Genomic DNA, 12,011 nt, shown 5'->3' on the forward strand with positions numbered 1-12,011 from the left:
CTGGGGTGTAACTGTGAGACCCCAACTTGTAGGTCTGGGGGCCGAGGAGGGGGAGCCCAGAGCCTGCCCCCCACCCCGGGGCGGGGCATGGAGGAGACAGGCCAGCCCCTCTGCTGGGCGTGTCACCCGTGCTGTCACCCGTCAGGGTCACAGAGACTTCCTGGCTGGCCCACCTGTAAGTGGAGGTGGTGTGCGCTGCTCTCAGGGATAAGGCAAGGCCAGGCCTCCAGGGACCAGCACAGGGTAGTGTTCAGTCCTGGAGGTGTCCCTCCCTCCCGCCTGGGGCCAGTGCTGACTTTCTGCACCCCAGGCCCCAGGGCCCCTCCTACCGAGTCTGGGCTCCCTCTTCCGACACCTGCACTCTGCACGGATGCCCTTCACTGCCCTTCCCAACCCCGAAAAGGAAATGGGGCTGAGCGCAACCCTGCCACCTCGTCCCGGCGGCCTCCGTCCTCTCCTCCCCCGCTCCCTGTGGATCAACACCTTCCCGCTTCCTCTGGCCCGTGCTCTTCCCCAGGTGTGGCGAGGGGCAGGTAGCAGACTGGGGATGGGGGTGGGTCTCATGTACTTGACACCCTGGCAGGCAGAGCTGAGCTTGGACCGGTTTCAGGGCCCTGGGCTCAGGTTCTCCGGCCCTGAGGAGTTCCGCAGGAACACAGCGGCCACCAGCTTAGCAGAGAGCTTCCCGGCCGCCTCGTGACTGCCTCGCCCTCTCCTGCCCGCGGTGACCCCAGGGCCCCTCGGGGCGGCAGGACACTACCTGTCCGCGCGCCGGCCCCCTGCCCCCTCCCCGCAGGCTAGTCTAGGGCCTGCCCCTGCAAAGCAGAGCCCCGTCTCCACGAGCACCTGCTACTAAAACGGAGAAGTGGGTTGGCTTTGAGACTACGGTCTTGGCTGGGGATCTGGTCACTCGGAAGGGACAGAGGGACCATCTCCCCAGGTCCCTCCACTGCGTGCGGAGGTGTCTCAAAGTCCGATTCTGCCACCTTCTCCCAAATTGGAAAAGAGCAGACGTTTAAAACCTTCTCGGGCTTCCCTGGTGGCGCAGTGGTTAAGAATCCGCCTGCCAATTCAGGGGACACGGGTTCGAGCCCTGGTCCGGGAAGATCCCACATGCCGCGGAGCAACTAGGCCCGTGCGCCACAACTACTGAGCCTGCGCTCTAGAGCCCGCGAGCCACAACTACTGAGCCCACATGCTGCAAATACCGAAGCCCGTGCACCTAGAGCCCGTGCTCCACAACAAGAGAAGCCCCGACAACGAGAAGCCCACGCGCCGCAACGAAGAGTAGCCCCCGCTCGCCGCAACTAGAGAAAGCCCACGCGCCGCGACGAAGACCCAACGCAGCCAAAAATAAATAAATAAATAACTTTAAATAAATAAATAAATAAATAAAACCTTCTCATCTGTCTCCACTTCCCGGCCAGGCTTCCACACCTTGCCCCTGGAACGGGGTCTCCCAGCTCCCCTCGATGCTCAGTGGCTCCTGGCCCCGCAGCCCCAGGCCGCCCCTCCTCTGCCCGCCAGCGCCTGCGCAGTGGTTCCAGGCCCCTTCCCCGGGCCGTGGCTGTGCTGCCACATTCTCCTTGGCCTGCAGGCTCGGCATCATCCACAAATCAGCAAGCTTCCCCAAGGAGGAAAGTGGCCGAGAACGACAGCTCATCTCAAGGCGATTCCCTCTGGTCAGGGTCTCCAGCCCCTCAGGTCCTGGCTCCCTCGGTTGCTCGCCGATGCCTTCAAACAGCTGTTTGCTTGTTTGTTTTTTAATGTTTATTTATTTATTTCGGCTGCGCCAGCTCTTAGTTGCAGCATGTGGGATCTTCACTGCGGCATGCGGGATCTCGTTCCCTGACCGGGGTCGAACCCGGTCCCCCTGCATTGGGAGCATGAAGTCTTAACCCCCGGACCACCAGGGAAGTACCCAGCTGTGTATTTTTAAAAATCAATTAATTAATTAATTTATTTTTGGCTGCGTTGGCTCTCCTCTGCTGCGCGGGCTTTCTCTAGTTGTGGCGAGCGGGGGCTGCTCTTCGATGCGGTGTGCGGGCTTCTCATCGCGGTGGCTTCTCTCTGTTGAGGAGCACGGGCTCTAGGTGCACGGGCTCAGTAGTTGTGGCGCACGGGCTTAGCTGCTCCGCGGCATGTGGGATCTTCCCGGACCGGGGCTCGAACCCGTGTCCGCTGAATTGGCAGGCTGATTCTTAACCACTGCGTCACCAGGGAAGTCCCCCCAGCTATGTATTTTTAAATATGGCTTTTAGAGTTGCTTTTGGTACAAGGTTTTGTCTGATGTTTGCTATCTGTCATATCTGGAAGCGCGATTAAACATTAAGTGGTCTTATAAACTATAATGAGTGCTATGGACTTGCTTGGTACGTGGTGAAAATAATCTACTTGATTTACTTGACGTAAGAAATTATCAAAATTGCGTGTGTGTGTGTGGCCGCGCCGTGTGGCATACAGGATCTTAGTTCCCCGACCAGGGATCGAACCATGCCCCGCCCCCAACATTGAGAGCACGGAGTCTTAACCACTGGACCGCCAGGGAAGTCCCTGTGTGTTTTAAATTTTATGACAGTGATAAGAGAAATCAAGTTGCATTTATTTTAGTAAGAACCATATTAAGAAACGAAACGTATCAAGATAGAGTATTTATTTGTCTTTCCTCTTCCTGCTCACGAAACTTCACCTGAGAGGGCACAAGAAACTTAAGCCCGTGTGATTCCCCGGGCGAGTGGTTTCTGCATGGGAATCTTACACCTAACTCAGCCCTAGTCCCATTCCAGAACAGTCTGAAAGCCACTCATGTACCACAAAGGGAAGCAGCGTGCTAGCCACATGCAAAGTCTCGTTCTGATACCTGGGACTTTCCTGCCTCAGGGAGGCTGAAACCACCTATCTTTACTTGGAAGAATTCTGGTTTCTGCTTATTTGATTTGGGTCCAGTTTGAGACCGTAAGATCTTGCTGCGTTTTAATACTTTCCTGTTTGAGCCATGGAACTAGGAGAAACGAGTCTGCACAGCGTTATGTGTTTGGGGCGCAACAAACAGACAGGGCCGTGGGCGCTGCCAGGGGACAGAGCAGACGCCGGGCGCCGGCCAGTGCGCACGTGGGACTCCGAGGTAGGTTGTGTGTAACGAGGTCTATAAATGCTGATGTAATGCAGTTCAAAAAAATATGCTGATTTTTATTAAAATCTTACAACTGTACAAAGAGCAACATGTACGTGATTTAAGATACACAAAGGAAGTAAATGTCGAGAGTTAAAAAAAATAATGTAAATCTGAGACGTGAAGCAAAAAATTCCATTCTGTGCATCAAAATAAAAAGGCATTTTGCTTAATAAAAAGGGGCATTTCAATATATTAAGAGGTCTTCGGTTAGGGCTATCACAGAAGATTTTTTTGTGCCACGATTCATTAAAGACCAGATTCAGTCTCACTGACTACAGAGGGACCATGGCGTTACCTCGGCAGCCCCGCAGGCTGCCACACGCATGTGCACGTGGCACCACGTTGGAGGGTTGTACGCTGAATCCACTCTTATTAGCTGTTCAACAAATCACCCGTGGATGTCACCGTTCACCTTCCAACGGGGAGACCTCACCTCCAGCCACTGTCTTCCTCCAGTGACCCTCAGTGCCTGGAGTTCTAGTGGCAGTTTTCACTGTCGCACTTCAGATGCAGGAGGAGAATCCAAGTGGCCACGAGGAAGGCCACCAGGCTGTCCAAGTGCCGCCCTCTCAAGCGTCCTGACCTGTCGGGAGCCTGATTTCTTCTGCTGCTTCCTGAGGTAACACTTGGAGATCCACGGGCAGGTCTCAGCCCTGGGAAGGATGGCTGATAAGACGGCAGCACCTGGCCAACCACCACCCCGTTGGGAGAACTTCGAGAGGGTCACCTCTGCTACCACAGTGGCAGTGGTCACCATTGTCACCAGCGGTGGGTGGCACAGGGCATTTGCAAGAATTAACATCTGACAGAAAACTGCCAAACGAGTCTGTCGCAATAGGAAGGGAGGGGAAGGGATGCCGCCCACCGTCCCTCCATGTTCACAATGCCTCCGCTCACATCTAACTCATGTCTAACGTCTAACAGTGATGCTCCAAGTTCGAGGTCAAAGGCTCTGGAGGAACTTGCAGATGTCGATGTGCTCTTTGCCTTCCGTCCTAGCATGTGCTCCTGGCCCTGAGGTGTGTGGGCTGACGGAAAGGACGATACCCAGATTCTCAAAAGCTCAGCCCCAGCGGGGTTCTCCAGGTCTCTGGCACATGCTTCATCCTGGAGGAGGGCTAATGGAGCCTATCTCCAATGTCACCATCCCTAGAGAGAAGGGACCTCATCAGTGGTTTCCAGGTGGTCATGCTTGGTGGGGGGATGGGTACCACATTTTTACCTAAAAAAATAAATATCACCAAAATGGACTTTTCTTTCATAGATATAGTGATTACTAATATTCCAAGAACAGTTTGGAGAAAGCCAATCTGAACATGTTATGCTACATAGATGGCTGGGCTGCAATTAACACAGCATTCAACCCAAAGTAGCTTAAGAGACAGTGACGGCTTGTTGTCTGTTTAACTTAAGAATGTGGTGTTTATTCTGGGTCCAGTTCAGCAGCAAAGCCGGGGATCTGGACTGGCTTTTCTGCCCAGGTCCTGGTCTTCTCCTCTTGCTCATATCATGGCTGCTGGAGCTCCAAGCATCACACCTCAGCCAGCAAAGGCAGTGAGCAGATGGCAGGGTCTTACCTCACCTCATCTCTTAAATGGGAGGAACAGCATTCCCAGAAGCACCCTTCTCCACACCCTGGCTGACAGCAGAAGTCACCTCACTTGGGCAAAAACTGGGCCTGTGCCCACACCCAGCTTTGCGTCTGGCACATCTTCCCTGAGATCAAGAGCGCTGCACTGATGGCTGAAAGCACCTGGTTCTGTTGGAAGGAACAGGGCGGGAGGCTTTGGAGTGGGTGCCCTCAGGATTGCCGTGGTGGAAAGAAGGCTGAGGCGGTGCTGCAGACGTGAGCAAAGACGTTCCTTGTTCCCTGGGGGATCCCTGAGAAAGGGTCACCCCGAGTCGGGAGGGGGTGACTCCTGCAGCCCTTCCTCACCGGCCTTGTCCGTCACGGGAGCTGCAGGGTTATGGGGGTGTGTGGGGGGGGGGGAGTATAAGAACCTGGACCCGGAGCAGAGATGGACTCTGCCCTCCAGCCTGAGGGCGCGAGAGAGGACACCCACAGCACAGGAGCCCAATGCTCACAGAACGTGGCCAGGACGTGAATGGGGGAGGGGGCAAGGGAAGCACGAATGGGGGGAGGGGAGCAAAGGGGGGAGGGGCATACCTAGGGTCGGGGGCATGCATGGAGGAGGGGGAGAGAATGGGGGCATGAAGCTGGCGGGGTGTGTGGGGCGTGGCCACTGCCCTGCCCACCCTTGGGTTCCACTTGAGGGCTGACTTCTGCGTGGGGTGCAGGCCGACACTGTGCCCTTCAAGAGGGATGCTCAGGGGCTATGGGGACACAGCCTGGCAGCCCCTCCCACCTGCCCTCAGGTTTAGGGATGCAGGGGCCAATGACTGTCCTGCCACAGCCCAGCACCCGCTGCTCCCATGCCAGGCCCCAGCAGGACCTGGGCCCCCCATCCCCTGGCCTGGAGCCTGACCCTTCAGCTGCGGGGCTCAGCTGGGCCGAATGATGAAACATGGACAAGTGCGGCCCAGGCTTTAGGACTGCCCCCCTGCCATTCGCGGATAATTAGGATAATCACCTCAGCCCTGAGGCTGAGCCCAGAGGACAGGGACAGTGGCCAGGGGTCCTCCCGCCTCCGCCGGGCCACCCGCCTCCCCGCTCTGAGCGGGACCCTGCCCCAGCTGCCTGGCCCAGACCAGCCCCACAGGACTCTCCCGGCTGTGGCAGGGCCCAGGCCTGCAGGCGATCCCTGTCGTGTCCTGGGCCGGGCAGCTCCAACAGGCCTGGGCAGCCATGCAGCAGACACACAAGTGGGAAGCCGGCCCCTCAGGAAGGCCCAGCTCCTGGCTGCAGCTGACCTTGGTGTCTGGTCAGCAAGGCCGGACAGACAATCGGGATGGAAAGAACGGGCCCTGCGCCTGACTCTGGGAAGGTGCAGGGGCTGGGCCCGTCACCCCTGTGTCAGCGCTGAGGTTTCTTTCTCCCGCTAGCAGCAAACGCACGGGAAACTAGGGACTAAATGCAAAAATCCAAAGGCAAAGGGACAGCCGGGGTTCCACGTTCTCGACCACAGAGGACACGGCCGCTAGGCTGGCAGATGCTAAGGTTATGTGAGTTCAACCAGAGAACCCCGGCGAAATCCTGGCGAGGAGGAGGCCAGAGGAACGTGGGCCAGGCCGCCGAGTCCAGTGGCTTCAAAGGGCAGCAAGGCCCTAGGGCTGGGGACCGGATGGGAGGGGGATGGGAGGCCTGCTTTTATCTTTTCTCTGCATCCCCTGGCTCCACTCCCACCCCCCAGGGGGTCTGCAGCTCTACCTCAAGCCCCAGGCACCACCTCGGCGCCCCGCCCAGCCCTGGAGCCACGTGTCCCCAGGATGTGCTGGCCGCTCCGCTCCCTCGCCTCTTTCTGCACGGGGACCCTGCCCCCTCCTGACTATTCCCTACAGAAAACAGCAAATCTTGCCATTGTTAATACAGCTTCCTCGTTTAAAAAATTCGGGCCAAGGGTGGAAATGAGGTCTCCCCATCCCCAGTTCCCGCGTGCAGGGGCCACCCCGCGACCAGACAGTGCAGAGGAGGGAGAGGGGGCTGCGGGTTCTCTGAGAACACTGAGGAGCTGGTGCTGTGCCCCCCAGGGAGCCACCGAGTGGTGCCCACGGCTGCTCGGCATCTGGCGTCCCTCAGTGGTGCCCTTGGATGGACCGAGGCCGAGCCGTTTCCAGCTCTGCTTTAGGTGCAAAGCAGCGATGAAAATCTCGACTAGGCCTGGTGCACATGCGCGAGTATTCCTGCAGGACAGATCCTGGGAAGCAGACAGGCTGGCTGGACGAGGGCTCTTGTAAGGTGATGGGCACTGTTGCCCCACCTCCAACCTCAGACTCACACCCTAGCTCCCGTCTCCCCACCACTCCCGTCCCGTCCCTCTTTGAAACCTCCAAAGTTTGAAGGTCACGTGCATTTGCATTTCTCTGCTCATGGGTGAAGTTAAGCATCTTTCAGCTAACAGCCATGTGGGTTTCCTTCTGCATGCATCTGGGCTGCTTGCCCAACTTCCAGTGAGACGCTCGGCCCCCATCCTTACTAATTCACAGGCCCGCTCTGCTGGGGAGTTGGCCCTTCCGTTGAGGTATGAGTTAGCAACAAGCTTTTCCCAGTTTGCAGCACATCCTAGGACTTAAAAGGTCATATCTATGCAAAATGTTGCAATTTGTAATTTACTTAAATTTATCAAAGAATTTTTTATGACCTCTGCTTCTATCGCGCTGGGAAAAGCTTTCCTCATGGTGAGACTATTAAACTGTCTCCAGTCTCCTCTGTTTTCTTCAAATGCTTTTGTGGGTTTGTTGTTGGCATTTATATTTCTGGTCCATGTGGAATTTATTTTGGAGTGAGATAGGAGTCCGATGTCATGTTTCCTTCCGATGGCTGCTCAGCTGTCCCAACACCCTTTATTAAAGAACGCCCTTTTCCTCGCAGATTTTAAATGCCAAATAATCGTATGCTAAATGATCACACGGACCTCTGATCTGTGTGTTCAGTCAACCACCTATAACAGAATGTTCTGGTCGGTTCTGTGACAGACTCTACCCTCTGGCAGGACTGGCGCCTTCTTTTTTAGAATTATACAGGCTACTGTTTCGGGGTTTTTTTTTGTTTGTTTGTTTTTTGTGATACGCGGGCTTCTCACTGTTGTGGCCTCTCCCGTTGCGGAGCACAGGCTCCAGACGCGCAGGCTCAGCGGCCATGGCTCACGGGCCCAGCCGCTCCGCGGCATGTGGGATCTTCCTGGACCAGGGCACGAACCCGCGTCCCCCTGCATCGGCAGGCAGACGCTCAACCACTGCGCCACCAGGGAAGCCCAGGCTCTTGTTTTTGGTTTCTTTCTTTACTTTTTAAAATTGTGGGGACTTCCCTGTACCTTTAAAAATGTTTGCAATGGTAAATTTTAGGACTTCCGTGGTGGTGCAGTGGTTAAGATCCGCCCGCCAATGCAGGGGACACGGGTTCGATCCCTGGTCCGGGAAGATCCCACATGCCGTAGAGCAACTAAGCTCGCAAGCTGCAACTACTGAAGCCCGCACGCCTAAATCCTATGCTCCGCAACAAGAGAAGCCATGCCAACGAGAAGCCCGTGTGCAGCAAACGAAAGCCCAGTGCAGCCAAAAATAAATAAATAAAAATAATCTATAAAATTGTGGTAAAACACATAAAAAACATAAAATTTACCTTTTTTCAAGAAATGTGAGCTTTCTTTTTTTAATGTTTATTTATTTATGTTTGGTTGCGTTGGATCTTTGTCGCTGCGTGCAGGCTTTCTCTAGTTGTGGCGAGCGGGGGCTACTCTTTGTCGTGGTGTGTGGGCTTCTCTCATTGTGGTGGCTTCTCTTGTTGTGGAGCACGGGCTCTAGGCACGTGGTCTTCAGTTGTGGCACGCGGGCTTCAGTGGTTGTGGCACGCGGGCTTAGTTGCTCCGCACATGTGGGATCTTCCCGGACCAGGGCTTGAAACTGTGTCCCCTGAATTGGCGGACGGATTCTCAACCACTGCGCCACCACGGAAGTCCTAAAATTTACCATTGCAAACATTTTTAAAGGTACAGTTCAGTGGCACTAAGTACATTCATGTCATCATACAACCATCATCACCATCCACTTCCTGAACTATTTTTTTTAATAAATTTATTTATTTATTTATTTATGCCTGCGTTGGCTCTTTGTTGCTGCGTGCAGGCTTTCTCTAGTTGTGGCGAGCAGGGGCTACTTTTTGTTGTCATGCGCGGGCTTCCTACTGCAGAGGCTTCTCTTGTTGTGGAGCATGGGCTCTAGGCGCGTGGGCTTCAGTAGCTGTGGCACGCAGGCTCAGTGGTTGTGGCTCATGGGCTCTAGAGCAGACTCAGTAGTTGTGGCGCACGGGCTTAGCTGCTCCGTGGCATGTGGGATCTTCCCAGACCAGGGCTCGAACCCGTGTCCCCTGCATGGGCGGGCGGATTCTTAACCACCGCGCCACCAGGGAAGCCCCCTGAACTTTTTCTCATCTTCCTAAATCTGAAACTGTCTCCATTAAACACTCACTCCCCATCCCCTAGCCCCTGGCAACCAACATCCTTTCTGTCTCTAAGAATTGCATTACTCTAGGGACCTCGTAGAAGTGGAATCATAAAGAATTTGCTGTTTTGAGACTGGCTTAATTCACTTGGCACAATGTCCTAAAGGCTCATCCATGTTCTTTCCTTTTTAAGGCTGAATAATATTCCATTGTAAGGATGGACCACATTTCGCTTATCCATTTATCCACTGAAGGACATTCGGGGTGCAGCCGCCTTTTGGCTATCGTAAAAAACGTTGCTATGAACACAGGTGTACAAATATCTATTCGAGTCCCTGCTTTCAATTCTTTTGGGCATATATTCAGAAGTGGAATGGCTGGATTGTATGGCAGTTCTATTTTTAATTTTTTGAGGAACTGCCGTACTGTTTGCCATAGAGGCTGCACCATTTTACATTCCCCGCAACGATGCATAGGGTTCAGTTCTCCACAGACATTCTCACCAACACTGATTATTATTATTTTTTTGATAGTAGTCATGCTAACAGGTGTGGAGTGGCGCCTCGCTGCGGTTTGGATCGGCATCTCTTTAGTGACTAACGATGCTGAGCATCTTTCCATGTGCTTGTTGATCACTTGGTTATCTTCTTTGGAGACATGTCTGTTCAGGTGCTTGCAGGCTAATTATTCTTGTACCTTTCTTTTCCTCATGGATTTCAGGATAGGTTCACATAGTTATTAAAAAAAAAAAAACATCCTGTAGCTACTCTTACAAGTTGCATTCAATGCAACCTTGGGGAGACTGTGGCCTCACCCCTCCTTGGGTTTCCTTTCCAGTCCTCACTGTGGATTCCTGGCTAGTCTACCTTGTTCTTTCTACCCCCTCCCTCTGGCTCCAAGTATCACCCACACCTGAGGAGGCCTCCAGCTGCCCCTAGCTCTGTCCCGAACAGCTCACCTGAGTGTCCCCAGGTCTCTCCATCGTTCCGCATCAAAATCTCAACAGCTGACCCCTGCACACCTGCTCTCCTGGCCTGTTCACCTGTTTCCCAGTGACAGTAGGGGGTCCAGGTGACCACTGGGTGCCGTCTTTGCCTCCTCTCTCTTCCTTAACTTGGAGGAAGTCAGCGTCCTGGCAGGAGAAAGGTGCAAAGAGAGAAAAGGACTTTTATAAAAGGTCCATTTACCAAGGTGCAGGCAAGGGGTAGGCGAAACCAACAGGGTGGTGAAGACCCGGGTGGGGGCTGGCCTCAGAGCCCTAAGAGGGTAGAAAGGGCCTCAGGGTAGGGACTGGGGCCTCAGGGAGAGGACCTCAGGGAGAGGACCTCAGGGAGAGGAGAGGTCTGTGCCCAGCCGGGAGGGAGCTGGGGAAATTCCCCAACCTCTGGGCTGGCTTCCAAACTCACCCGGAAGCCAGGGGAGAGTGGGGGATGGGGCCACCGATGCGGCCCAGAGCGCAGGCCACAGGGAGGGAGGAAGGTGGGTCTGGGGGACAAACCGGGAAGGCCCAGCCCACTTCTCTGCCCCCACCTCTTCCATTCCAGGACTAGGTTTGGACGCCTGACCATTCCCCACCGCCCACTCCTGTTCTTCTTCCTTCCATGCCCTTTGGCACCTGGAGCTCTCTGAAAGCCTCATCTGAGCAGGTCTCAGCCAGCAGCAAACGCTCCTTGGGCGCCACGTTGTCCTTGGGACGAAGTCCAAGCTCCTTGATCACCTGGCTAGAGGTCCCTCCCCTGGCCTGCCCCTCCCCCCCCACCCCAAACCCTAGCAGTCCGCGCTCCCAACTCAGGTTCTTCCGGTGCCTCCCGCACTGGTGGCGCCGCCCACCGTCCGGCACACTCCCTGCACCCTCATAGCTCTTCCCTCTGCAGGTGGGTTTCCACCTGCGTAGTGGGTATGGGGCTCCCCTCTGTACTCGAGGGTGCTGGACCCCCTCCGCACTCCAACCCCCAGGCCTGGCTCTGTCGGGGGCTGGTGACCATGGGGCGGTGCTCCCGGTGTAGGGCAGGGGTCCCGTGAACGCTCAGAGGCGCCAGCCGCCCAGGCCACAAAGCCCAGACTCCCCGGCACACGCCTCCTCAACCCCAGCTCCCAGGACTTCCCTGGCTTCGCCGCGCACCTCCTCCCTCGGTCAAGGCCAGTCCCCACCCGTAAAGCAGGAATGCCTGCAGGGCAAACCCCCACCTAGGCGTCTCCCACAGCGCCCCCGCCCGCAGCGTTAAGCCCTTTCCCCCTCTCGCTCTCGGGACACCGGATACCTCTATTGTAGCGCTCAGCGCGGAGCGAGCAGCGCGTGAGAACTCACTCCGGGACCCACGCCCCGCCCTCGGGCAGGGCCCGGCCCGCAGTCAGCAGAGGGTAGGACTGCGTCGACGCCCACGACCCACCTCACCCAGCCCGGCCGAAATCCCGGGGTTGGGGCGCGTGGAGCACGAGAGGGCGGGCGCGGGCCTCTGGGGCTCACCACACCTCCTTCGCCCTCCACCCCTCACTTGGGCGGGCGGGGCCAAAGGTTAGGGCCCAGGGGTGCGGTTCGAGTTTCGGGCTCCCGGAGCTCGGTTAAGCGTTAACCGCGGGCTCAGAGCCAAGACGCGGGGCTGCCGCGGCCACCGGGTTGCGCCCGGCACGCAGAGGCGGGTCCCCGAGCCGAGGCGGTACGAAGACCGTGAGGGGAGGGGTCTGGGGACAGACCTGTGGGGGCGAGTGGGGGAGGGGGCTGGGCCCGGTCGGAGGGGGTCGGGGGGGGGGGGGGGGCGCGGGGGCGGGGCCCGCTGA

The 12,011-nt window shown here is 56.2% G+C and overlaps 1 long non-coding RNA gene across 4 annotated transcripts; it reads right to left on the reverse strand.

Moving 5' to 3' along the window:
* Positions 1 to 3,163: 3,163 nt before the first annotated feature.
* Positions 3,164 to 11,865, reverse strand: LOC116749173. 4 transcript variants are annotated; one of them, XR_004348527.1, is made up of 4 exons: positions 11,495 to 11,865; positions 10,849 to 10,920; positions 10,192 to 10,365; positions 3,164 to 4,397 (listed from the first exon to the last, which is right to left on the reverse strand). It is a non-coding gene; the product is annotated as an uncharacterized LOC116749173 (long non-coding RNA). The 4 variants fall into 4 exon arrangements; XR_004348525.1 differs by having other exon boundaries at positions 3,164 to 4,324; positions 11,495 to 11,864; XR_004348526.1 differs by lacking the exon at positions 3,164 to 4,397 and adding an exon at positions 8,710 to 8,750 and having other exon boundaries at positions 11,495 to 11,863.
* Positions 11,866 to 12,011: the final 146 nt, after the last annotated feature.

Source organism: Phocoena sinus, chromosome 2 (genome assembly GCF_008692025.1).
Source record: "Phocoena sinus isolate mPhoSin1 chromosome 2, mPhoSin1.pri, whole genome shotgun sequence".
Classification (NCBI taxonomy): Eukaryota; Metazoa; Chordata; class Mammalia; order Artiodactyla; family Phocoenidae; genus Phocoena; species Phocoena sinus.